At 33.9% G+C, this 24,475-nt stretch overlaps 1 pseudogene; it reads right to left on the bottom strand.

Annotated features, from left to right (window-relative positions):
- The window catches only part of LOC149544740 (DNA-directed RNA polymerase I subunit 1-like), a 74,890-nt pseudogene that overhangs the window by 19,807 nt on the left and 30,608 nt on the right, over positions 1-24,475 (bottom strand).

The raw sequence follows: 24,475 nt of genomic DNA, 5'->3' as shown, positions 1-24,475 counted from the left end.
TAGATTACATCTTTAAAATCTTTCCCTATAAGCACCTAAAGCTTTGATACCAATTGTTGGGATAAAGATAGAGTACCTAAGGGGGGGGTGAATCAGTTACTTAAAAATTAATTAATTTTCAGATCCCTTAGATGTCTTAAAGATCTAGTTACTATTGATACTGAAAATAAACTAAACACAAGAGACACTAGATTTAATGTCGAAACCCAATATGGGAAAAACCACCAAGTAACTAATCACCAATTTTCACTCTTCTAAAGTAAGCCCTATTAGGAGACAACCCTGTTAAAGGTTATAATACACACTGTTAGGTGTGATCCTATTAGAGGATTTAATCACCCTATTAGGAGTGGCCTTGCTAGAGGTCTTTAGAACAATTCAACCAAATTGTCACGTTGTTAGAGGATTTACAAAATGCTTGTTAAACGAACTCTATTAAGAGATTTGAAATCACTCTTACAATGGTTAGAAAGCAACAATGAATTGACCTTAACAAGATGCAACTAAATTTGTTGGCTACAGGTCTTTGTTCAACATCATTAGATCCTCCTTGATCAAATATGGCTCTATTGCTCCTCTAATCATCCTTCAAATTTGCTTCCACAATATTTATTCCACACACTGAGAATTTGCAACTTGACCTCTTACTTATACCATTCAGATTGTCAAGTCGGCCCATTTACATGTTACATTTACCAATAAACCATACATCAGTAAGCTATAGATATTACTCTAAACAAATAAATGTTATTTCATAAAATAATGGAATCCTTCACTGGCTAACCCTACTCGGTAAATACTACTTCCAAAAATGTCCTAATTTAATCTTCTTGACTCGGTCAACATTGCAATATCTATAAAATCCTTTGGCTGTCAAGTTTACTCAGTAAGAACTAAATTGCTGCATGAGAGCTCTGTAAGAACTACTTTTTCCACATTTCCTTTGATGACCGAGTGAGCTTGGTAAGAACTATTTCTGCCACATTTCCTTTGATGACTGAGTGAGCTCAATAGATTCTTTCCTTTTGCCTTGCTTACCATCTGAGCTCAATAAACACTATCTTTTGCCTTGCTAACCTTCTGAGCTCGATAGACACTATCCTTTTCCTTGCTAACCTTCTCAGCTCGATAGACACTATCTGATGATTGATATGAAATTTGTGTGACATCAAAGAAAACACACAATTTGAACAATTGTATCCAACAAAGACATCTCAATGCAGATCCAAATCATTTAATCCAATTGAACAACTTGTAAAGGTAATATTTGGATGGGACTACAATACTTGGTGCAAATGTCATTATTGTGGAGAATATGGACACACTAGTATAAATTGTGCAAGGAATCATGTAAGGAAGAAGGACACTACTACAAGGTGTTACACATGCATTGAACTTAGTCATATAGCTAAAAATTGCATGAACATAGGAAAAAATGAAGATGAAAAGAAAGCAAGGGCTGACAACATAAGGAAACAAATGAAGCAATAATGGATCCCTAAATCCACTGAAGACACAAGCTCAAATCATGAAAGTGAAGTCACTCAAGATGTGGGTGACTTCATCCCCTCAAACTAAATTTCTAAGAATGCATTGGAGCTGTACTTTGCAAGAAAATCATAAGTAGTTCCAAGAATTTTGAGGAATGCAAATGATCCAATTATTATTCTAGATACACCAAAGGTTATCTTTCACCGAGTTGCATCAGACTCCACCAAGGAAAGTGGTTAAAGACCTTACCAAGCAAGGTCAAGAGTAAAAGGAATTTGGTTCATCTACCAACCTGATACTCTTACCGAGTTAGGTCAGTGGATGATAGTCTATCACGTGCTATGACAGTATGGTACCTAGCATTAATGGAATTTTTTTTTATCAAAATGGGTGAAATTCAACTTCAATTTTCATTATATCCTTAGATCAAAGAGTTCTCCAGGTGCATTTCAAGTGATTCCAAGTGATTCTGATTGAATTTGTAGTTAGGGAATTTGTTCGAAGATTTCCATCACTTACTAAGTAGAAATGGCATCTAGAAGCACCAGTAGTAGCAAGGTGAAAAGAGGATCAGAGATGTTGGTCAAGGGTGTAGAATGGAAAGCACCAAATTTCAAGTTAGTTCCTATAGTGGAGGAGGCACTCAAACCTAATGGTGCACAATAAAAAATTCCACCAAAGGTATTTCTGATTAATGATATTTGCACTTATTTTAAATGTTCAATTCAAGAGATAGGAACCCTAGAAATAGATAGTGCTTTAAAAGAAATGTGTGTTGATGGCTCAATGAAACCCAAACACAAGCATTTGGAAACAAAAGAGTTGACACACATATCACACATGCCAAGAAGATTTCAGATAAAATGGATTAGGTATATTCTTAGCCATGTTCACAATGGTCAGTTATGGTTGGAATGGCTTGTATTGATCACCAAAAAGATGATTCACAAGATTACTAGCCTTCCCATTCTAAGAAAAGCTAAATCCACCAAAACCCTAGGTCAAGATGAACTCCAAAAGAAAAAATTAGCTGAGTGGGATGGTAGAGGCTTGAAAATTAGCACTATTACTGATGTAGAGCTGAGCTTCAAAATTCATGTAATTTCTCATAGGATTTATAGTTCCAGTCATTTGAATAGTGTACCATGTGAGGCAATAGACTTAGCATTCAAAGATGTGAAGAAAAACTTGGAATTTGACCTGTTAGAGCTACTACTGAGGCAACTAAACAAGAATATGGATAGCATCAGGTCATCAAAGAACAATCCCTACAAATTTAGTTCTTTGTTAACATGTATCTTCTTTTATGTGCAAAATTCTTTTCATCCAAAGGTTCTGTCATATGGAGAAAGGATGTTCCCATTTTGTATCAGATAAATAAGTTTATAGCAAAAATGGGTATAAACTTTGACAATATAATGGATAATTATTTTGAAGACTTCAAAGAAAGAATGAACAGTAGGTTTAGGATTCCTCCTAAACTTGTTGAGGACTATAAAGATGATGCATGTTTCATGGTAGACTGTGATAGAGTATACATTCAGGCAGTCAAGCCTCGAGTTGCATGGGTGAAACCTCTCCCTTATGAGGTCAATATTGATGAAACTAGGGACATCATTAAAGCATTGGTAAATGAGCCTGTAGATTCCAAGCAACCAATCTTTGGTACTTATGATGAGGCAAAAGCCAAAATTGAATTAGAAATTAAGCTACCTCAAGCAATCAACAAAGGTAAGAGAAAGATTGCTAAGATGGAAACTGTCACTGGTCCCTTAATGCTTACAAAGGGAAAAAGAGAGGATGAAGAAGAGGATCAATAACAAGAAGATGAAGAGCAAGAATCAAAGAAAGAGGCAGAGCCAGCAAAGAAGAAAGGGAAGGTACCATTACTAAACCTCCAAAGGCCTCCACTATTGTTTTCACCAGGAGAGGCAAAGGAAAAAATAAAGATGAAGTAGTATTCAATAAGCCCCAACTTACCTTCCAATAAAGGTTGAAACAGATGGAAGAAGAAGTTGTCATTACAAACTTCAAAGCTTTAAAGTTTGAAACTAGAACTGATGTGGAGAAGATGTAAATTGAGGAGTTGGTACTCATGAAAATGGGAAAGTGGAAGTATTCCCTAGACCATATTTCTCCTCAGATCTCAAAAGAACTATTAGTAAGACTGCAACTAAGGTGGGAATCAGCCACAGAAATAGTAAAAGACATCTATGAATAATCCTTGAAGAATATATTACCAAATCTCACTAAAGCAAAAGTAAAGGCAGCTATGAAGAATAATGAAGGTAAAATGATGATTAGATTTCACACATGTTTGATTCTAATTAAGGAAATTGAGCATGTTCTTAGAGATTTAACAAGCATGTGGAAGAATATCTATCATCTGCATAAACCTAGTGATGATCCAGTTATAATCAAGGATGATGATGGTGATAGTGATGATGAAGAAGATGACATCACTCCATGTGCTACTGTTGACATTGAAGATTATCAAGCACTAAGGGATAATGATGAAGAGAAAGGGGAATAAGCTAAAGAGGAAGATAAGGAGGAAGTGGATGAAGAAGAACACCTAATGAAGATTGTATTAAAAGTCATTGCTTCCCTTCCTCACTCTCCACCTAAGCCCGCAACATCATCAGGGTTGGAAACAACTTCAGCAGGATTGATTGCATCTACATTTGAAATATCATCTACTCCTACCACCCCATAGCTCCAAGCATCTTCTATGGAAGTATTAGTTACTTCATCTACCGAGCTACAACCCTCTTCGTCAACACCTGAGTAATCAATCACAACATCATCAACTGTGCTAACTTCTTCTATTCCATGTACAATAAGTTTGCTAGCCCATTCTACAATTTTGTCTACCATAGCTCTAACTGCACCAATCTTTGTTAGTACTTCAATTACAAACATTCTTTCCTATACATTACCTATTGGTACATCATTTTTGGGAAGCACATCAATTTTGGATATAGTTTGTACTTCTCTCAGTTTTCCTCTAGTTGGACCAATTCAAGTTTTTTCTACTAGTCCATCTATATCAACTATTGTTTATTTTTCTAAATCCAAGGAAGTAAGAACTGAAGTAAAACCTAAGACTCCTCTAAAACTTTTGCTTACTAGTAAGGAAATTGATGAAGATTTAGACTTGGATAAAGATATTATTATTCCCAAGATAGATTTGGACACTGCCTTAGCCAAGGAAATGAGAGTGGTCAGTCAACTCTTAGAGCTAAAGGAAAGGTAGAAGTAGCTAAGAGAAGAGAGGGACAATGAATACACAATAATCGAGAATGCCAAAAAGTATAATTACTAAAGCTATTGGTGTTGATGTTGATCCATCTCAACACATTTTGTTACAATTATAAGAGGCTATAAATAAGTTCAATGAGGAAACCTCTAGGCAAGAGAAGCTCATTGAAAAGGCAAAGAAGAAATTTGACAATAAGGTGCTTGAGCACATTGCAATAAAGCAAGTAGAATTATCCACAATTTTGAGCAACCTTGAGCAATATTTTACAAATATAGCATTACTTTTTGTCAAGCTTTGTGATGTTACAGAGTACACCAAGGATGTTAAAGAAAAATTAAATAAGATAGACATGGAAATGAAGGCTAGTGCTCAAAAGTTATAGCTTGACCATAGTTCAAGCTCTTCACATCACATGAAGGTGAAATTTTTGTTAGAAATGTAGGAAAAGTTACTTAGAGAAGAATCCAAGATTAGATCTACACTGATTGACATCCAGAATATGATCCTTCTAGTCATGGGCCAAATGCAAAAACATATTGTCTATTCCAAAACATTGATTCACGACAACAATTTTTCTATAGCAAATCATATGATTGAACTTTCTATAAAAGTTCAAGTGGCTCTCTCCACCTACAAAATTTTTCAAGATAATTGGGATAAGACATTGTCTCTTATTCTCAAGGTACACTCCAAATTTCTCTCACATTTTAGTGTCTCTATTTGAATTTATTGTATATATTCTTTGGCATATTGTTAAAAAGGTGGAGTATGAGATGAATGAGAGAGCAAGGGGAGTAAAAGAGACTTGTGAAGACATAAAAATAAATTGACATATGTACAGATAAAAGCTATGTATTCCATATGTATGGGGGAGACATGTAAGATATGTATATATAACAAATTTACAAAGATTAATTTTGGTAAATCAAAATTAGAATGTTAGTTAACATAAGTTTTGATTCATAAGTTTTTTTTGTCACTAATGCCAAAGGGGGAGATTGTTGGCATTATGTTATATTTTTCATTAAGTACAACACTTATTCAATTCTGAACACTTACCAAGCATCCAGTGGTTACCTTGTAAGCTTAGTAGTTATACAGTTTACACTGAGCATTCCTGAAGCTACTGAATAAATACAAGAAATGTGAAGACCAGCAATATCTACCAAGTTTCTTAATGTCTACCATGCTTCACAGTGTCTACTAAGTAGTAAGTTTGTGTCATGAAGATTCAAAGAAAATTGAGCATCGAAAGAAACATTTTTTATCGAGTGAAGCAAGGTAAACTCAGCGTGCAGTATCTACCGAGTGACACTGCATCTATCGAGTCACTAGTGGTTACTAAGTTCAGAACTACATTGAGTGATTAGTATGGACTAAGCCTTCAATTCTAATAAGTGCATGATGATGTTGAGTAATGCAATGGATTTCATGTATCAGAAGGTCCCTGAGTCAGTTCAGTGAACCCGAGTTATTTACTGTTGGGTCAACTTTGTAATGTATTTGTTCACGTGCATTTTGGTTGACCTTGCAGTTTTGTAAATTTGAAAGGTATATATGTAAGATTTATTGCAAGATATCAAATATCAAGGAATAGAAAAGTAATGTGAAGTAATTTTGAAAAGTATCTGTGATGGATTTTCAGCAGCAGTTCAAGGAATACAACAAGGTCCATACAGAGGCAGAAAAGTTATATTCATCACATAAGGTGATCAATATATAAAGGATTTTATCAGCAATCAGTTGTAAGTAGATCCATTTTTTCATCTTAATAGGTGAATTAGTCTTCTAAATCCTCTAACAAGGTAGACTTAATAGTCTTTGTATAAATCTCCTAGCCAAGTGCATACTTCATTGTATGTTGGTAAATCCTCTAACAAGGTGGACCTAACAATCCTTTGTGCTCCTAATAAGGCAGATCAGAAGAAGTGGTCAATGTAAGCCTTAACAAGATAACTTTATGTTGCAGTATTGAATTTTTGTGGGTATCATCCCCACCCTAGTTTTACTTTCTATTTGGAAGGTTTCTAGGTCACCAAAATATTGCGTTCTTTTGTGTAATGAATGTTTTATATTTCAGAACTAATGTATGCAGTAGCATAGATGGATGTGTGGTAAATTTAAAGGAAAGTTTTTAAAGTTACTGATTCACCCCTCCCCTCTTAGTAACTTATCTTATCTTGAATATTTCTAACATGCCTTTCAAAGGTCATCACTTTAGAATAGTGAGAAAGAGTAGCATCTTACCGGTGGTTTTTCCCAAATTGAGTTTCCATGTAAATCATTGTGTCAAGTGTGTTATTGAATATGTTATGTTTTATGTTTACATTTTTGGAAATTGATTTGATAGTAACCTACAATTTTTAAGTGATTGTGTAATCTTATGGATGCATGCATGATGATAAATCTTTTATGGGTTCACTAAGTTGTGAAATTTTTTATTTGTACATCTTGACCTTGGATAACTGATTCACCCCCCCTCCACCCCTCCTCTCTCCCCCTCCCCCACCCCCCGTCCTACTCCCCCAAGTTATTCTAAAGAACTCCAATAATTACTACCATCTTCATTTCAAATATTTGTGTTCTCCAAGTGTTTGAATTGAAAATTAAGGATATAGCATAAGTTGGGAAAACAATAAATTTTGTTACTTCTAACTTTTGCAACCTACCCAAAAATAATTCAAGAAGATGGTGATTCCAAGTAATCTAACTCACCCTAAAAAAAGACTCCACAATGAATTTGGTGGTTATCTCAAAACTCATTTAAAGAAATGGTGATGTATTTGGACATATCCCAATTCTTCTGATTGGCCTAAAACTACCATCAAATGCCATGAAATTTTCTAGTAAAGTTGAATGATGACTATTAACACCTACGACATAGGAATTAAATACACCTCTCACTTTTTCTACAATAGTTTTAGGAGAGGTTTGAACACTTCAATTTTGAAGCATGACATTTATATTTTTTTTGTTAATTTATCCAAGTCAAGTTCATCACCAAGAATCATTAGAGCTTTAAAGTTTATTCAATATTTCTAAAGTGATAGAGTATTGGGATCTCTACTAAAGTATATGATGGAAAAACAATTACTATTTGAGATAGAATGGATAAAAACCTATTTTGCAACATTTTTTTCAATATGAGAAAGTAAAGTATTTGTATTTCTAGGTAAATTTTTCCTTCTATATTTTTCCTTGGCTGATGTTTGTTCTTGTTTGAAGCACTTTTCTGAGTTAACATACTTTCATTTAGTGAATTGTTGAATTCTAAATTATTAATTTTATGATGAATATATTCTTCTTCGTCTTGCACAATACTATAATTTTCATCATTATCTTCCCCTTCTAATTTATTATCTTCATTTCTAAGAGACATTTTATTATCATGAACCTCATCATCATAATCCATTTCATCTATCACATGTTTTCTAAGCATGTGCCCCTTCATTATTAGCTTCTTCATCCTAATCATCTTCATTTTCTACTTGCTCCCTATCTTTTGACTTAACTAGAGAATCATAATCACTGATTCCTACTCTACCTTCCATAATTTGAGAATCATAAACAATAAGAATTGCATCATGTCCATCTTTTTCTAGCCATTTTTTTAGGTTCCTTAACTTCCTTATTCATGATATCTAGGAATTGACCATGAAACACATTCTCAGATGTTTTAAGTGTTACATTTGAATGAGGTGGATAGTAGACACTTACTAATTTTGTACACTAAAGGGTAATTTGCAAAAAACTAAACTTTTATATAAAATTTGCAAATCAAATTCTCCTATATTTTGTAGTAATTTTTACAACACCCTCCCTTGTTTTACTTTGAAGAAGAGGGAAATTTGTAAAAGAAGTAAGTATTTCCTTTGATCTTGTTATTAAAATATCATGCAGACAAGGAACACCTATTGTAACATTCATTTCACCTTGACCAAAAAAATAAAATGTGTTCAAAGTCATCTATGTTGATGGTGTTCGTATTTTTACACTATTAAGAAAAAAAATACTTAATAAAAAGATAATAAAGATCACAATAACCTAAGGATTAGCTATTTCACATAAATAATTATTTGTTCTCTTGTTCTAGACCCAACTTCAACAAAATTGCACAAGATTCTCTACTCTTTTAGCTCTATAAAACCAAGATGGGTGCACTTGAGGGATAAAAGATGCTCAATCTAATACTACATGCATATTTCCCTCATTCCATGACATTTTACAGCAATACACATCCCTTATAGTAGATAGGTCACAATTCTTCTTAGGTTTACAAGAAACTCTAGGCAATAACAGCTAACTAAGGCTCAAAGGTTAAATGTAAACAAGTGCTAACCAGCTTTGATATTCTTCAAACATGAAAGTAAAAGTGATTTGATTTGGTTTTAAGCTTAATGCTCAATCATGGTTTCTCCATCTATAGACTGAACTAATAGATTAGTGCCTCATCTATTGGGATTTAAAGTCTATCCAATTGTTAGACCTAATTGACTGTATTACAATCAATTTTATCAAAAAATTTCATTGAAACTCATTCTTATACACATCCTTCCTACTTCCATGGAAATCCTATTAACTTCATTGAAGCATTTACTTAATTCATTGAATTAAAAGAAATAGTTAAATGACATATAAGTTGACTTAATTGCTTTTAATTGAAACCAAATTTACTCTTACAATTTCAAGATAACTAGGTGATAAAAATGGAGACAAGATTTAGGAAGAAAAGATATGGGGATAGTTCATCTTTGTATTAATTTCTTTGGAAAATTGTATAACAATTGTAATATAACTCAAAATAACTCAAGATAAGACATTAGAATCATATAGAACCAATGTATTCTCACATATTTGTAGAGAACAACATCATAAAATTTGCACCAAGAAACTGGACCAAACAATGTGAAGTATTACTAAAATTGTAAATGAGTTGGACCTCTCCTCTAACATTGGAATCTCACTTATATAGCATCAGATGCAACAAGATTTGGCACAGAGGAACTAACAACTACCCTTAAGAGAGAAAACTATCTACACTGTTACTATCATAAAAGACAAAAATTTTTGCAACAAGAAAAACTTTACATCATTAACATTCTTTTGGTGGGACCATTTTCTGCTACATCCTTTCATTACATTTTCTTTGTTGATGAAAAAGTTGATGATTGGATTGATTGTTGTTGTCGCTCCTTGGAAGATGTGGTTAATGGAATTGATAGTGATGTTCCTGGAATTGATTCTCATAAACTTACTTCAACTCAAGGATATCCATTTATATCATCATGGACTGATAAGACAACAATTATATCTATTTTCTCTTCTAGCAAGTCATCAGTCTAAATTTTTGTGCTAGCATTTGTAATTGGTTGTATACCTTTGTCCTCTTTTTCTTTTTGATCTCTTGCTGATGTGTCAATTATCTATATCTCATCTTGTTCCATTTCCTCATCATCATTAGTATTAACAGCTTCTAATTACTAACCATGAGTGATATTTTCCATCCACTTGTCAAAAGGTGTGTCATCTAGTGAATTAAATTCTAGAATATCATGTTGTTTCTTAATAACATATTCAACAATTTTGTCAATTTTAGCAAAAATTTTCCTTAAAGAATCAAAGAATAATTGTACTTTTACAATTTCCTCAGCTCTGGCTTCCTACCATGCATTTGATTTTTCATTTATGACTCTATTCAACCTTAAACATAATAGGTCATTCAATTCTTGGGCCCATTCCTCCTTATTTTTCAATCTATTCCTTTTATCAAAAGCATGTGGGAACAAATAAAATTTAACACTCTTATACTTGTTTAGATAATTGACAATTCTCCTTTGTAACTCAACTCTTTTATCATCAAAATCTTATAGATCATTGGTAGTATCACAAGTTTTTGTATGTGCTGAAAAGATGAACTAATGAGAGAAAAATATAAAAAGATGACCTCTTTACTCCTTTTACTCCACTTTTTGACAATTGGCTTCAAGGCTTCATCATTTTCCTTTATATCATCCTATATATTTATTGTCTCTTCTAATTGCTCATAAAGTGAGGGCCAATCAATTTTATCAACCAAGTACATGAGGGCTTTCCTTAGTTTATCCTCATATTGTATATCCAGTTCCACATGCAGTGCCCATAGTTTTCTCTTTTCTTCTTCAAAATCTTCTAGAGTATAATATTGTGTCCTTTGTGGTGTATCTAGAATCTCAATGAGAGGACAAGATTTAAAACGCCCAACTAGTGGGTGAGGATAAGTAATTCTTGGCCTGGTGGATCATCACATCAGTTTCTTTTCAAGTTCAATTCTCTTTTGAACTTCTTTATTGTATGTGACAAGAATTTTCTCATATTTTTTTTATAATTCCAACCTTTCCCTTTCATCTCTTTGAGTTGTGGCTAAGGTAAGGTTGGTTGTTCCAACACCTAGATGTGTAGCTTCTACACTAGTAGTTTCTTCAACTCTTTTCACAATTAGGTTGCCTATCAATCCAATATCATTAAGCTAGGAAGATTTGGTCCTAGATCCTTTCCTCATCAACCATATGACCAATTCAACTTGGTCCTCACTAAATTTAGCACCATTCATTTCTTTCTTCCCCTAATCCTCTATACTCATTTGATCTATAATAGAATTAAAAAGCAAAGCATCTATAATATCCCAATTGGGTAGTAGCAAAACACCAGATGTGTTTATCATTTGTCTCTCATCCTTAAAGTTCAAGCTCTTGACTTGTTGCATCATCTCTTCCTTTATTTGATTTTTCACATTTTCCTCCTCTATTTCTAGATGCTTTGTTTTTAGCTAATTACATCTTTCTTCAAACATTCCCATGTTTTCTCTCCAAGCAAATTGGTAGAAGGCTCTAGATTTGACAAAATTATCATCAAAGATGAATTCAAGGCTAGCCTATTCCATCATAGGGTCTGACTCCTTTCCTTTGTAGTCTACCACTATTAACTCCAGGCTTAGAATTAGAGGTTCATGAGGGTTTCCCTCTTCTAATTTTTCTTGAGTAATGAATACTCCCCCTTGGGATCCCAACTACTCCACCTACACCTTGCTGAGTTGTTCATCTCCTATTTGTAATGGGGGTTGAGTAGGCGAATATTCCTCAACTTGAGGTGTTTGTTCCTTTTCTATTTTCTACCTTTTACATGAGGCTCATCAGGTCTTTCCTTAAGAACATCACTAGTTGATCCCATTATCTATTTTCCTTTATCTATAGTGGCCCTTTTATTCTAAATTATATAGTAGCCAGGTCTCCTTGAACAACTAACTACCTTGATCTTACTATAGGAGTAAAACATAACCTCCTCATGACCTCTTTTACCTTCTCAAGAAAATAATTAAAAAAGAATAGTTTCTTCTCATTCATGATGTCCATGATTTTAGTAAAAGTAGTCATGAGTTTGTTTAATCTACCTGCCTCTATTTTGCATTAGTTAGAGGCCTATAATTGTTATCAAAACAATGAATGAATTCCAAAACTCTGGGGTAAAGTCTCCACTTTTTCATTTTTATCTCTTGGTCTTACAAAGAGAACTCATTCCTTATTATGTCTTCAAGGAAATAGAATTGGTGGTCTTTTGCACCAACCTTACCCCTTCTTTTGAACATATCAAAAATTCCCTTAGTGTCACAAAAATAGGGATGAGACACAACCATCTTATATTGGTCTAAGAATTTAGTCAAGAATAACCAACCACCCTTTGTGATTATGAAATGATGGGCCATAGTACATGTGGGGAAAATTGAGCCTCTACCTCTTCTAGCCAATTGTGCTTCCTCCAATGCTCCTAGCTACCACAACATCTCAATTATCCCTACCTTCAAAAGCACCTTGTAGGGTAGTACATGGGGAGTCCCTTGGAAACCATAAACTCTAAAAACTATTGAAATAGGATATGGTATGATGTTAGCTTAATTATGTGATACTTTCAAATTAGAAGGATTATCCATTGGTCTAATGAAATCCAACAGTGCCTTGGGGATTTTGGGATTGTCCCTTAATAGGAGGCATCTTAATATAGATGCAAAAAACCTATCAAACCTAAAAAAAGTAGCCTCCTTTGCATCCCAAGTCATGGTTGCACTCCACAACTAGACTGGTAGAGCTTCTTCTTCATACTTTCAATTTAGGACCATCTCTTTTTCAAAATAATTAGCTCCTTTAAAAAGGAACATATGCATTAACAATGAATAATGGCCAAAATTATTTTCCACCTTTCTCTTTACAATTCCAACTAATCCTATGTGGATCTCTTCTACTATATATGATACAAAATCAAAAATAACATCAACACTAAAAGAAGAAATTTGAGTCAACATATACATACATTTTATTTGCACAATTTTTTTTCATCTTTGCCAAAAACCCTACACAGTGTCATATATATTTCTATGCCCTAGAAGTGAAAAATTCCTTCTTAAAAGGCTTTCTACTAGATGTTTTAACTATTGGCAAGTTTCCAATTAAGCCCAAGTGTTCCCTTAGTGCACCCTACCTAATCTTATTCCTCTTAGACAAGTACTCTTTCTCCAATCCTAGCAGGTCAATGGTTACATGATAATTAGAAAATGGTTCTAAACTAATAGCTTCTCAAATTTCCTTAGCATTTATTCTTACTAGGCACTCTCCATCTTTTCTTCTCACTATTCTAGCTACTAGGTCATAATTTTGTACAATGGCCATGAGTAGCTCAACATCCATGAAAACACTAGGGACCACTAGTTTTCCCAAATCAAAATTCCAAATGTCTCCATGAGGAGAAAATAATTTTCTTTTTGAAAACCATTTTTAAAAAGATGGAGCCCTGTTTTAGTAGTAGTATCATCCCTAATCCAATTCCCTCTATCATATAAGCCATCCACAATCTTGAGCCTAGGGTTCATAGAAATTATCTTTTTCATCTAGGTAGACTCATTTGTAGACTCAAGCAATAGTTCAAGAAGGTCATCATGTATATTTCTACTTGCATAATCTACCTTTCTCGAGAAAACCTTCTTTGGAGGCATGTTTACTAGAGATGAAAAATACCAAAATTTTTTACTTTCTAATGGGTTTGGATACTTATTTGGTTGTTTGTTATTATTGCACTACAATTTTTCACACATTGTGGATATTGGAAGCTCTTTCACACTTTAATCACACAACGAACAATTCTTCAATGACTCTTAGTTCTTTAAGTTTCTAAAATTCATTTACGTAGAGAAGAAAAGATGAAATCTTTGCAATATATCTCTAGTTCTCATTTGCATGGGGAGCTTTCAATTTTCACAAATGAATTGTAAGGATAAATAGGGTGGAATCACCTTCTAATTTTGAAAACATGTCGTTGATTCTAAAAAATCTGATAATCTAGGAATAAAATTGTGAATGGCTCACTTTCAATTTGCAAGGTTTGCAGTCAACCCAATCAAGTTTCTCCACATAAGTTTTTCCTTCCACTACTAGAAACTTATTCTAGACCTATTCATGCTCTAAGAAATGTGTCACACTCTTGCTATATCGCTATGCATAAATATCAAGCAACTTCTCTATGCAACATAGTGACCATCATTGATGCACCTTGATCTAACGATGTATATTTTACAAGTGTTTTAATGCAACTATGGTGGGTCCATCTCACTTTCTTTTGGTCACCATATCACATGCACTAAAGGTTGAGAAAGTTTCCATAGTGACATGGCACCCACCATTGATATATCTTTGATCTAATGACTCTAATTAATATGTATCCTTTCTAAGTGTAGATCCACATGGTATGTGACATCAAACCACCTTGACATGCTAGCATAATCATTTATAACTATCAACCTTTTAGCCCTTTTAGTGTTTCTTTATGAAATTAGGTCCCATCATATTTTAATTCATAGGAAGTTTCCATGTCACTACCAAAGAAAACCTTGTAATTCCTAGTGGTGACATAGTGACCACAATATATTTTGAAAAACTCTGACATTGTAAAATAAGAATGTTCTCATTAAAATAATGTATTTACTACACCTCTGAAATTTTGTGATGATGATATGGCTTATTAATGAAAAATAAAATTTATCACATTTGTCTTCACTATTATCCCTGCTATGTTTCACTTTTTTAGGTGTCCATGTTGCTACCAAAGAAGCTCTCATAAGTTTCAGTGGTGACATAGTGACCACCATGACTTTGCAAAAAATTGGCATTGTGAAGTAAGCACACTCTTTCCCTAGTACCTCCTTTACTATGCCTAACACATCTAATAATCAATCATGTTGGCAAAGCTCATTTATGACATACCAAAATCTCAACACCCATCTTGAGGTTTGGTCCCACCATTTTCACTTTTCATGAGGACACCATATTGATACCAATGAAAACCTTGTAATTCTTAGTGGTGACATATAAACTACCATAGATCTTAAAGGATTATATGGCATGTGAAAAGCACACTAAAGACATATTAAATATGAACTGGGTCTCATAGGTGGTAATTTCTTGGTCATCATGTCGCATGCTATAAAATGAAAGCAAGTTTCTACAATGACAAAATGACCACCATAGATCTTAGAAAGATTTGATGGTAAAGAAAAATTTGGGAGATTATGAAGCAAAGATGAAAATTCTTAAAAAGTTCTCAAAAATATATACCTTTTCAAAAATTATTTTTCCCACTCAATTGATAAAGCAAAGGAATATGACTTAAAGGGCTTCCCTAGGGAACAATATGCAAGATATTAATTAGGTTTTTTCTTAGGGTTAACAAATTTTAAAAGGAACCAAGCCCTAATTTTCTCATAAAAACTAAGCAAATCATAGAATGACATATTCATAGGAACATGAGGCAAAAACATGACCAATAGATGGTTCCCCAATAGACTTATGAACAATAAAACCTATAGGTTTCCTTGGCTAGGAAAGGCTTGTAATATACTTTAGCCTTAAAAAATTAAAAAAATTCCTTTGACCCTCCAAGTTAAGAATTTTTCTCTTCTCCTTTGAAATTTTTTTGATAAAACCTTGTGCTTTCTTTTTTAGCACTTCAACTAAGTTAGTTGCATGGCTATCTAAAACTAGAGACTTCCCTTTTTTTAAAGACCAATAAATTAATTCATCTAGTTGATCCTCATCGAGCCTCTCTATGACTAGTTTTTGATTAGCAACAAGAACATCAAGTTGAGTCAAGTAGCTAGCTTTTATAACATCCACTCCATCTTCTCCATAGTAAAATAATAAAAAATATAACTTATTGAATCTCTTTTAGTGTAATCATAGTGTAACTTCAAACAATTAAGATTTTTATAAGGGATTTTTAAAAATAACTACTACAAGGTGTTTTTACAATAGTGTCAACAAGCCCATCATGCCTTTCCATACAATGAACATAGTATTCTTGATGGTGAAGGTAGTAGAAAATGATCACCAATAAAACCTCCAACACCACCTTTACAACCCCAAGGGAGAAAACTATTGGAATTACAATAAGAAAGGTAAACTTTTGAAAGGGGCAGGTAGTGAATCAATAGTTTAAACTTGGACCCATAAAACCTTCACCACACATCCATACCATACATTCAATGAGTAAAATGAAATAACATGTAAAGAATATAAAGTGAAATCATGTAAACACATAATCAATCAGACACATATGACACTAGATATGATTACCCAGAAACCCTCCAATGAGAAGGTAAAATTGGGGTGGGGATGAAACCCACAAATCTTCACTACTACAATAATAAAGTGTATCCAATGAAGGTTACAATGTTTTGACCATGAAACATGATCTACCTTGTGATAGGTCTTCCCTATTAAAGGATTCCAAAGATTGTTAGGTCTCACCTTGTTAGAGGATTTCATATAGCCTATTATGACTACTTTGATAAGAGATTTTGACTGAAATCACCTATAGAATGTCTCAGCTTTTATTCTATGGTTAGCACTTGCTTGTTTGATAAAAAATCACCTCTAAACTTATTTCTTCTTGATCCTTCTTGATCAGATATCTCTTTGCAATATCCTTTTCCTTTTCTCTATTCTTCTCTAACTGATTCTACAATGTTGTTTTACTTCATAAATTCTAAGCTACCATGAATTCTCTATTTGTGCATGCAAACTTCTCTCTTTGCTCCTTCAATTCCTTACACATGTGATAGAGAGTTTATGGTTTTCCCTCCTTAAGATGACTTAGTGACTTAGGGTTAGGTATGAATATATGATTGAGATTCATCCATTGTATCACTTAATCCTTCCCATTTTTTTATTGGCTACATGTAATTGCATAGGGAATCCAACTAGAGATTCATTCTTATCTCCAAAGTATTAAAATTCAATCTTAAGTCAGTTCAAAAATAGTTTACATAGTTGTTTATGCCTTTACAAAAAAATATGTCAAAACTGTCTCACTCAACATCTGATGTTGTTTATACTCAACATACACTAATCTTTATACTATGAATCAGCACTTGTATTGCTCAACATCCACTATTTACTCCACTCCTATGTCACTCAACATATACTATTTGCTTGGCACTCACTATGACTCGGCATGGTCTAATATATACATGTTGTCCATGGCATGTACTATTAGTTCAATATGAACTAAGTAAATAACTTAACTATGTTGATTCTCATTTGTAAAAAACAATCAAAGATCAACAAAAACATGCTAAAATTTTACCAAAAATCATACAAGGAATATGTTTTCCTTCCACCACTCACTATCTAAGTAAAAAGGATATTTGGCTAAAATTTACCAAATAGACTTTTTCTCCAGTAGTTGTCTTTAGTGAAAGACAATTTGTAGAAAATGGCCCTAATAATACTTTTTGAAAAAGCCGGTTGTTGACATCAAAAGATGAGATTGATTTTCTTTCTTTTTTAACATTCCAATTAGTAATTTTCTTTGGGTATGTAATATGAACTTCAAAATATGGGGTGATTCCAATCTTATTTACTTTCAAGTAAGTATCATGAGAGATCATAGACCAGTAAGCATAATTAACTCTCTTTCCCATTAAATTTAATTGACATAAACCTTCTTTATGTTCCAATAATTGGAATACTCTTGTTGTTTCTTTATCTCTTGCAATTCTTGTAGTACTTCTAGCAATAAGCATATAAAAAACATTTTCAAGAGTTATCCATTTATTTGTGACATGTACAACATTAAGTAAATGACTACCATCTTTCTCCATTTTTATTACTTCTACTAGCCCAATGTTTGTGTTGGTGTAAATACATATTTACTATTTACACTTACTTAAGTTTACTTAGGTTAATGCATTATTTTATTGTTTTATTTTGTGAGACACTTAGGAGTTTGCACACCTTTTTGAGTTGTCATGTTGACAACACAATTATTCACACTCCCTCTTTAGCACATATTGTCTACAAAACTTATTTGTGTGTTACACCCTTGTAGGCTTATCCTCTCATCATTACACTTACTTCTGTGCTTAATGGAGGATAACCCATATCTAGTGGACATGTGCCTAGTTGTATGACTCATCATGTAGCTAATTCTAAGGAATTCTAGATGTATCTTAGAGGCCTTTATATACAAGCACTCCTAGCATACTCTTAATGCATATTGAATAAATATATCATCATTCTGATCATACTCTCTCTTTCTAGTCTACACTTGTGCTTGTGTTTGAGTTCTTAGTTCCTAGGTGAATTTTTCCCTAAGGTAGTTTCTTACATGGTATCAGAGCTTGGAGATTTTCTCTTCACATAACCATTTGAGACCATTGTTGCTTCAACACCTCAGCCCAAATCTAGAGTACTATAGGATTTGAGAGCATCTAGAGGTAGATCTAACTTTACCATTGCAAGATTGACTATAAACTTGGCTACCCTAGGCCAAAGTCAATCGTGAGGCAATTTTTTTTACAAATTAGCACCCAAAGGCCCTAATTTGCAACACAGGTATGATCTTTAGATCTACAATTTTTTAAATTAGATCTAGTATTTTTATTTAATCTCTACAATTATTTCAACTATATTATTTTGAAAAAACAATTTCCCTTCAAGCAACTAGTAGATAATTTTTTTTTGGAGAATCGAGTAGTCACACACCAACTCTGCAACATGGCATATTCTATTTTATTGCAAAGAATATTCCTAAAAGTACAAACTAGAAAGTATTTCATACTTATACTGGTGAACAAACTTGGCCAACCCACCTTCCCGATAGCCTTCTTTACATTCAAATTGGCAACCAAATCACCCACCAATGGGGCTTGCTTTGTGTTAAACCCTGTGGGCTCGACATTTTAAACAACACTGTGGCTACTCTCCCACTCAATGTGGGATTAATACCACATTTTTGACCTACCTAAAACATTTTTTTTGGCACTATTTTCAAGTTTTGGCCTCCTCCACACACATTTCAATGAACTTTAGCTAGTCTGCAGATTCCAACCGTCACTTTCTTCATTTTTTGGCACCGTTGAATCTCATTTGCTAGCTCCCATGCATTGTATATTCTAACAAAAAATAGTGCATTTCCCAACCCTATCATTTCCTTTTTGGTAATTTATTTTTTTAAACACTCCTACCCATAGCATATAATGACATGCAAACTTCTTCTTGACATGACAAATTTTCCATGCGAATCCATCAGGAGCCACCACATGACCTCTTTTAATTGGTTTAGCCTAAACAACACACATCCACCATGTTAGTCTAGTAACATGCAAGAAAATTTATACATGTTAGCTCCAACATAGTAGTCCATACCACCACATACCAAATTTTTTGTATGTTTGTATAGTACAAAATGCACAATTAGTTGCTACATCACCCTAGGGTGCTGATTTTTTGCAAACATCATCATTTCACTAGATTGAATTTGACAATTGTCTGACCATCATTCCTAGTTATTTTTCAACTATTGTGATGGCTATTTGACCATCAAATTATAACAATTTTTTTTCAGACCCCTCTCCATATTACTTTTTGATTTGGCAACCTAAATTTGTGAGCCCCCAACTTGGACATCCAAACTTTGATTTAGGTGTGATTTTTTTTGAAATTGGGTAGAATTTCCTAAAATTTCCATTGGTGGTGTTCTTTTTCTAGTTTTGGTTCAAGGACTTTTCTAAAATTATATTTTTTGGTGATTGTACCTACTTAATCCTATATTTTGCAACTTTAAATGCTCCGTATGGGCTCATCTAGACACTAAAATATGTTCCATTTTTTTGAAAGTGCATTATTTTTCATCTACTTTCCAAATCTATAGTCAGATTCTAGGGTTGTGTGGCCAAAATTCTCATTTTTAGAATTAGGGATTTTTCTACATTATATTGCTTTGATTACATTTTAGAATTGTTGTACATCTAAGCTACAATGCTTAGTGATAGATTTGGGTCTCAAAAGGTAGTTGTAAAAGCAAAATCAAAAATTCCACTTTGTTCATTTTGACAAATGGCCCATTGTACATGCACTACTTATAAAGTGCCAAAAGCATATTTTTTGGGGAGGTCTTTTGACTAAGTGAAAAGGGGGGTTATGTACTATGTTCTTGTGTCTCTCTTTTGTCCTCTTTTCATTTCTACATCATGGGTTCATTTAAATGTCTACCTCTAACTTCACACAATTATTCTACATGGAAGGATACTGATTGGAGAAGATTAATAGAAAAAGGTTACAATCTTTATGTTGATGGTACAATTACCAAATCTACTAATGCTAAAGAACTCATTGAATGGAATAAAACAAGACCAATAGGCTCTAGGTGTTATTAGGAGTTGTGTACATAAGGATCTCTTCTTTCACATTGCCAATTTCATAGAATCCAAACTAGCTTGGGGCAAACTTGAATCATTGTATGGTAAGGTGGATAAAGGAATTTTGATTGTTGAAAAATCTCATGTGATGGATTTAGGACTTCTCAAGTCATCAAAGACCAAAGCCTTGGTGGGTAGTGATGAGCACCAATTAAGTCAAGGAGGGAAAATTTCTAGCAATAAGAAGAAGAAGCAGTGGAAGCAAAAATCACAATATGAGACACAATAATCGTCCTCACAACAAGGTAGTTCTTCTTCCAAAAAAAAGGCAAGTAATGAAAAGAAGCACACAATTTTTTGTGCATACTACAAAAAGCCAAATCATGATGAACATCACTGCAAAACTAAAAGAATTGATGAGAGAAAATCTACTTAGGAAGAAAAAAATTCAAGTGCCAGGTACTTCCAAGGATTTAACTCCAACCTCTTCAAAGGGAAAAGGGCAAGCAATTATGACAAACACAAGTTCTTGTTTGGAATGGATACTTGAATCAAGTACCTCCTACCATATGGGTTCTTCAAAGGGAGATTTTTCTTCATTGAAGCAATCAAAGGTCCCACACATCTTTTTGGGAGATGATAATAAAATGGAAGTTGAAGGAAAAGGACATGTGGAAATGGAAAATGGGGAATTTAGAGATGTACTCTACATTCCAAATCTTAGCTCCAATCTCCTCTCAGTTTATCGAATCACTCACCTTGGAGATGGTCATAAAGTTGAGTTCCTTCTAGATTTAGTGATGGTGTACGGTCTTAGAGATGATTCATTGGTTTTAGTGGGGAAAGTCAATCATGACAAGAGGCTTTATTCCCTCTCCTACTTTGTGCCTAAGTCTCCTTCTCAAGCCTTGTTGACTCACTCTAATTCACAAACCACATTATGGCATGAACAATTTGGTCATCTTGCCTTCTGCCATCTTCAACAATTTTTCTCAAAACACATGGTTAAAGGTCTACCTAACATCAACTTTTATAAGGGAGAGTGTTCATCATGTTCAATGGATATGCATCTCAAGGAGAAGTATGATAAAGGGAAGTCTTCTAGAGCTCTAGTTGTTCTCTAGTTGTTTCACATGGTTTTAGTAAGACCCTTTGCTATGACTTCAGTCAACCAAGGCTACTACATCCTTACTTTCATTTATGACTTTTCATGATTCACTTGGGTCTACTTTCTTCATCACAAGAATGAAGTGGTTCATAAGCTTCAAGCCTTTAAGACTCATGTTGAACACAAATCAAGGAAATCCATCAAAATGCTATGGGTGGACAATGAGAATAGATATTTGGATAGAAGACTTAAATAATTTTGCAAACATGAGGGAATTGATCTTCAAAATCCACCAAGATTTAGTTCATACAAGATAAATTTTGTAGCAATGAGGATTAGGACTCTCAAATCCATGGCAAATTGCATGATAAAAGCCAAGTCTCTTGATCCTACATTAGAAGTTGAAGCCACTAGTAGTGCTACTCACATACTTAACAGGTCTCCTCATAATGCCTTAGATGGGAAGACTCCTTTTGAGGCATGGTGTAGCAGAAAACCAATTGTGAGTCACTTCAGAGTCTTTGGTTGTCCTACATGGGAAAATTTATCTTCCAAGGGCTACAATGCACTATCAACTTGACCTTGTACTTTCATTAGATATGAAAAAAAAATGAAGGCTTATGGACTAATGGATCTAGAGACTCATCAAATATTTGTGAGAAGGATGTTTACTTTGAGGAATGTTCACCTAGCTTATCCTCTACTCCTCTCCACACTTCATACATAGTAGAAACTAATAGTGACACTAGCGATAGTGCTTCAATAGATTTAGATATGTGGGGTTCTATCAATAGTTGTAGTGAGAGGTCATATCTTTAGTCTAGTCCACATGCTTACATTGCCACAGTGAAAGGTCCAACATAGTAGGGTACATGACTTCCAACTCTAGCTTTAGTTGATGACTACATAGCATACATTGTAGGTTTATTTTTGGAGTCACACACCAAAAACTTGGGAGATAGACTTGAGGACTTACATCTTCTCATTGATGAAGATGATCCTTCTATAGTTGTTGTGAGGGCTCACTTTGACCCTCATGTCCATTCTCTACATGATCAATCTTTACAAGTTGGCATGATTGTGATCCTTATGAACAATAGTTATTGGAGGTCTCTTTGTTAGTTGAGGAGATAGATGGTTTATTGGGATAGGTTCAATAGACAACCTTTCCAAATTTGCATTCATTCTTTTTAGCATAGTTGGAAGGGGAGAACATTAGCATCAACATAGGGATACTTGAGTAGGTTTTAGGACTAGCATACATCTTTGGGATTGTACCTTTGCCATTGTTTCTTTCAAAGGGGAGGAACATCGTCTAGCACTCTTGGGCTAGCTTCTTCCTTGGAGTGGCTTTCATTGATAGGCATACTTCATTTTAGGGGGGGGGGACTACCTTGTCTCTCTTCCTCTTCTTTCTTACGAGGGGGACCTTTTTCTCTTATGAGGTTTTGTCTCTCTCCTTCTTCAACTTTGTATATACTGGATGTATGTCATAATGGAGGGGTCTTTATTACTCCATCCATCCATGCATCCCTATTCATCTCTCTTTTGGGGGAGGGTTTTTCTAATGAGGTTTTCCCTCTTTCTTCACTTTATGAGAGACTACATTTTCATTATGTACATGGGTACCTAACATGGCCTAGTAGTCAGGACCCATCATCCATTTCATCCTAGTTTTTGTAAGCTTAAGGGTATTCCCCTAATTTGCACTTAAGGGAGGGTGTTGGTGTAAATATGTATTTACTATTTACACTTACTTAAGTTTACTTAGGTTAATGCATTATTTTATTATTTTATTTTGTGAGACACTTAGGAGTTTGCACACATTTTTGAGTGTTCATGTTGACAATATAAAAGTACCCAACTCTATTTTATCACATGGTGTCTAAAACATTAGAGTTTGCATCATTTGCTAAACTGTCATGTTGAAAACACAATTATTCATAGTCCCTCTTTAGCACATGTTGTCTATAATATTTATTTGCATGTTACACCCTTGTAGGCTTATCCTCTCATCATCACACTTACTTCTGTGCTTAATGCAGGATAACCCATTTCTAGTGGACATGTGCCTAGTTCTATGACTTATCATGTAGCTAATTCTAAGGCATTCTAGATGTATCTTAGAGGCATTTATATATAAGAACTCCTAGTGTACTCTCAATGCATATTGAATGAATATATCATCATTCTGATCATACTCTCTCTTTCTAGTCTACAGTTGTGCTTGTGTTTGAGTTCTTAGTTAATGGGTGAATTTTTCCCTAAGGAAAATTCTTACAGTTAGACTATAAAACTATATGATATAAAATACTCTCTGGATGCTTTAGTAACATATATTGGAAATATAATAAGGAAAGTAAACTTTGAGAGTGGGGTGGGGTGAATCAGTCCTTCAAATTTTTTACCCTAAAATCATTCACCAGACATCCATCTCATGATTTTCATGTAAATAGAAATAGCTAGCTATAAATATTCATCCATAGCATGAAAGAAAATAACATTCACAACATATATGAAACAAGATATTTGGTTATCCAAAAACCCTCCAATGAGAAGGTAAAATTAGGGTGGGGATGACACCCACAAATCTTCACTACTATAGTAATAAAGTGTATCCAATGAAAGCTACAATGTTTGATCATAAACTATGATCTACCCTATGAAAGGTATGCCCTACTAAAGGCTTACAAGATTGTTAGATCTTACTCTATTAAAGGATTTCAACATCATATTAGAAGTGTGTCTGACCAAAGGACTTAAAACATACAATGAAGTAAGTGCCATGTTAAAGGATTTACAACAACCTATTAGGACTACTTTTCTAAGAGATTTAATTGATTCACCTGGTAGAATGTCTCAGCAATGATCATGGGGTTAACACTCTACTGCTAGA

Source organism: Cupressus sempervirens, chromosome 8 (assembly GCF_028749045.1).
Source record: "Cupressus sempervirens isolate cs-2001-9-10 chromosome 8, ASM2874904v1, whole genome shotgun sequence".
In the NCBI taxonomy this organism is placed as follows: domain Eukaryota; kingdom Viridiplantae; phylum Streptophyta; class Pinopsida; order Cupressales; family Cupressaceae; genus Cupressus; species Cupressus sempervirens.
The sequence above is the reverse complement of the archived record's forward strand: the minus strand, read 5'-3'. Positions and strand labels throughout refer to the sequence as shown.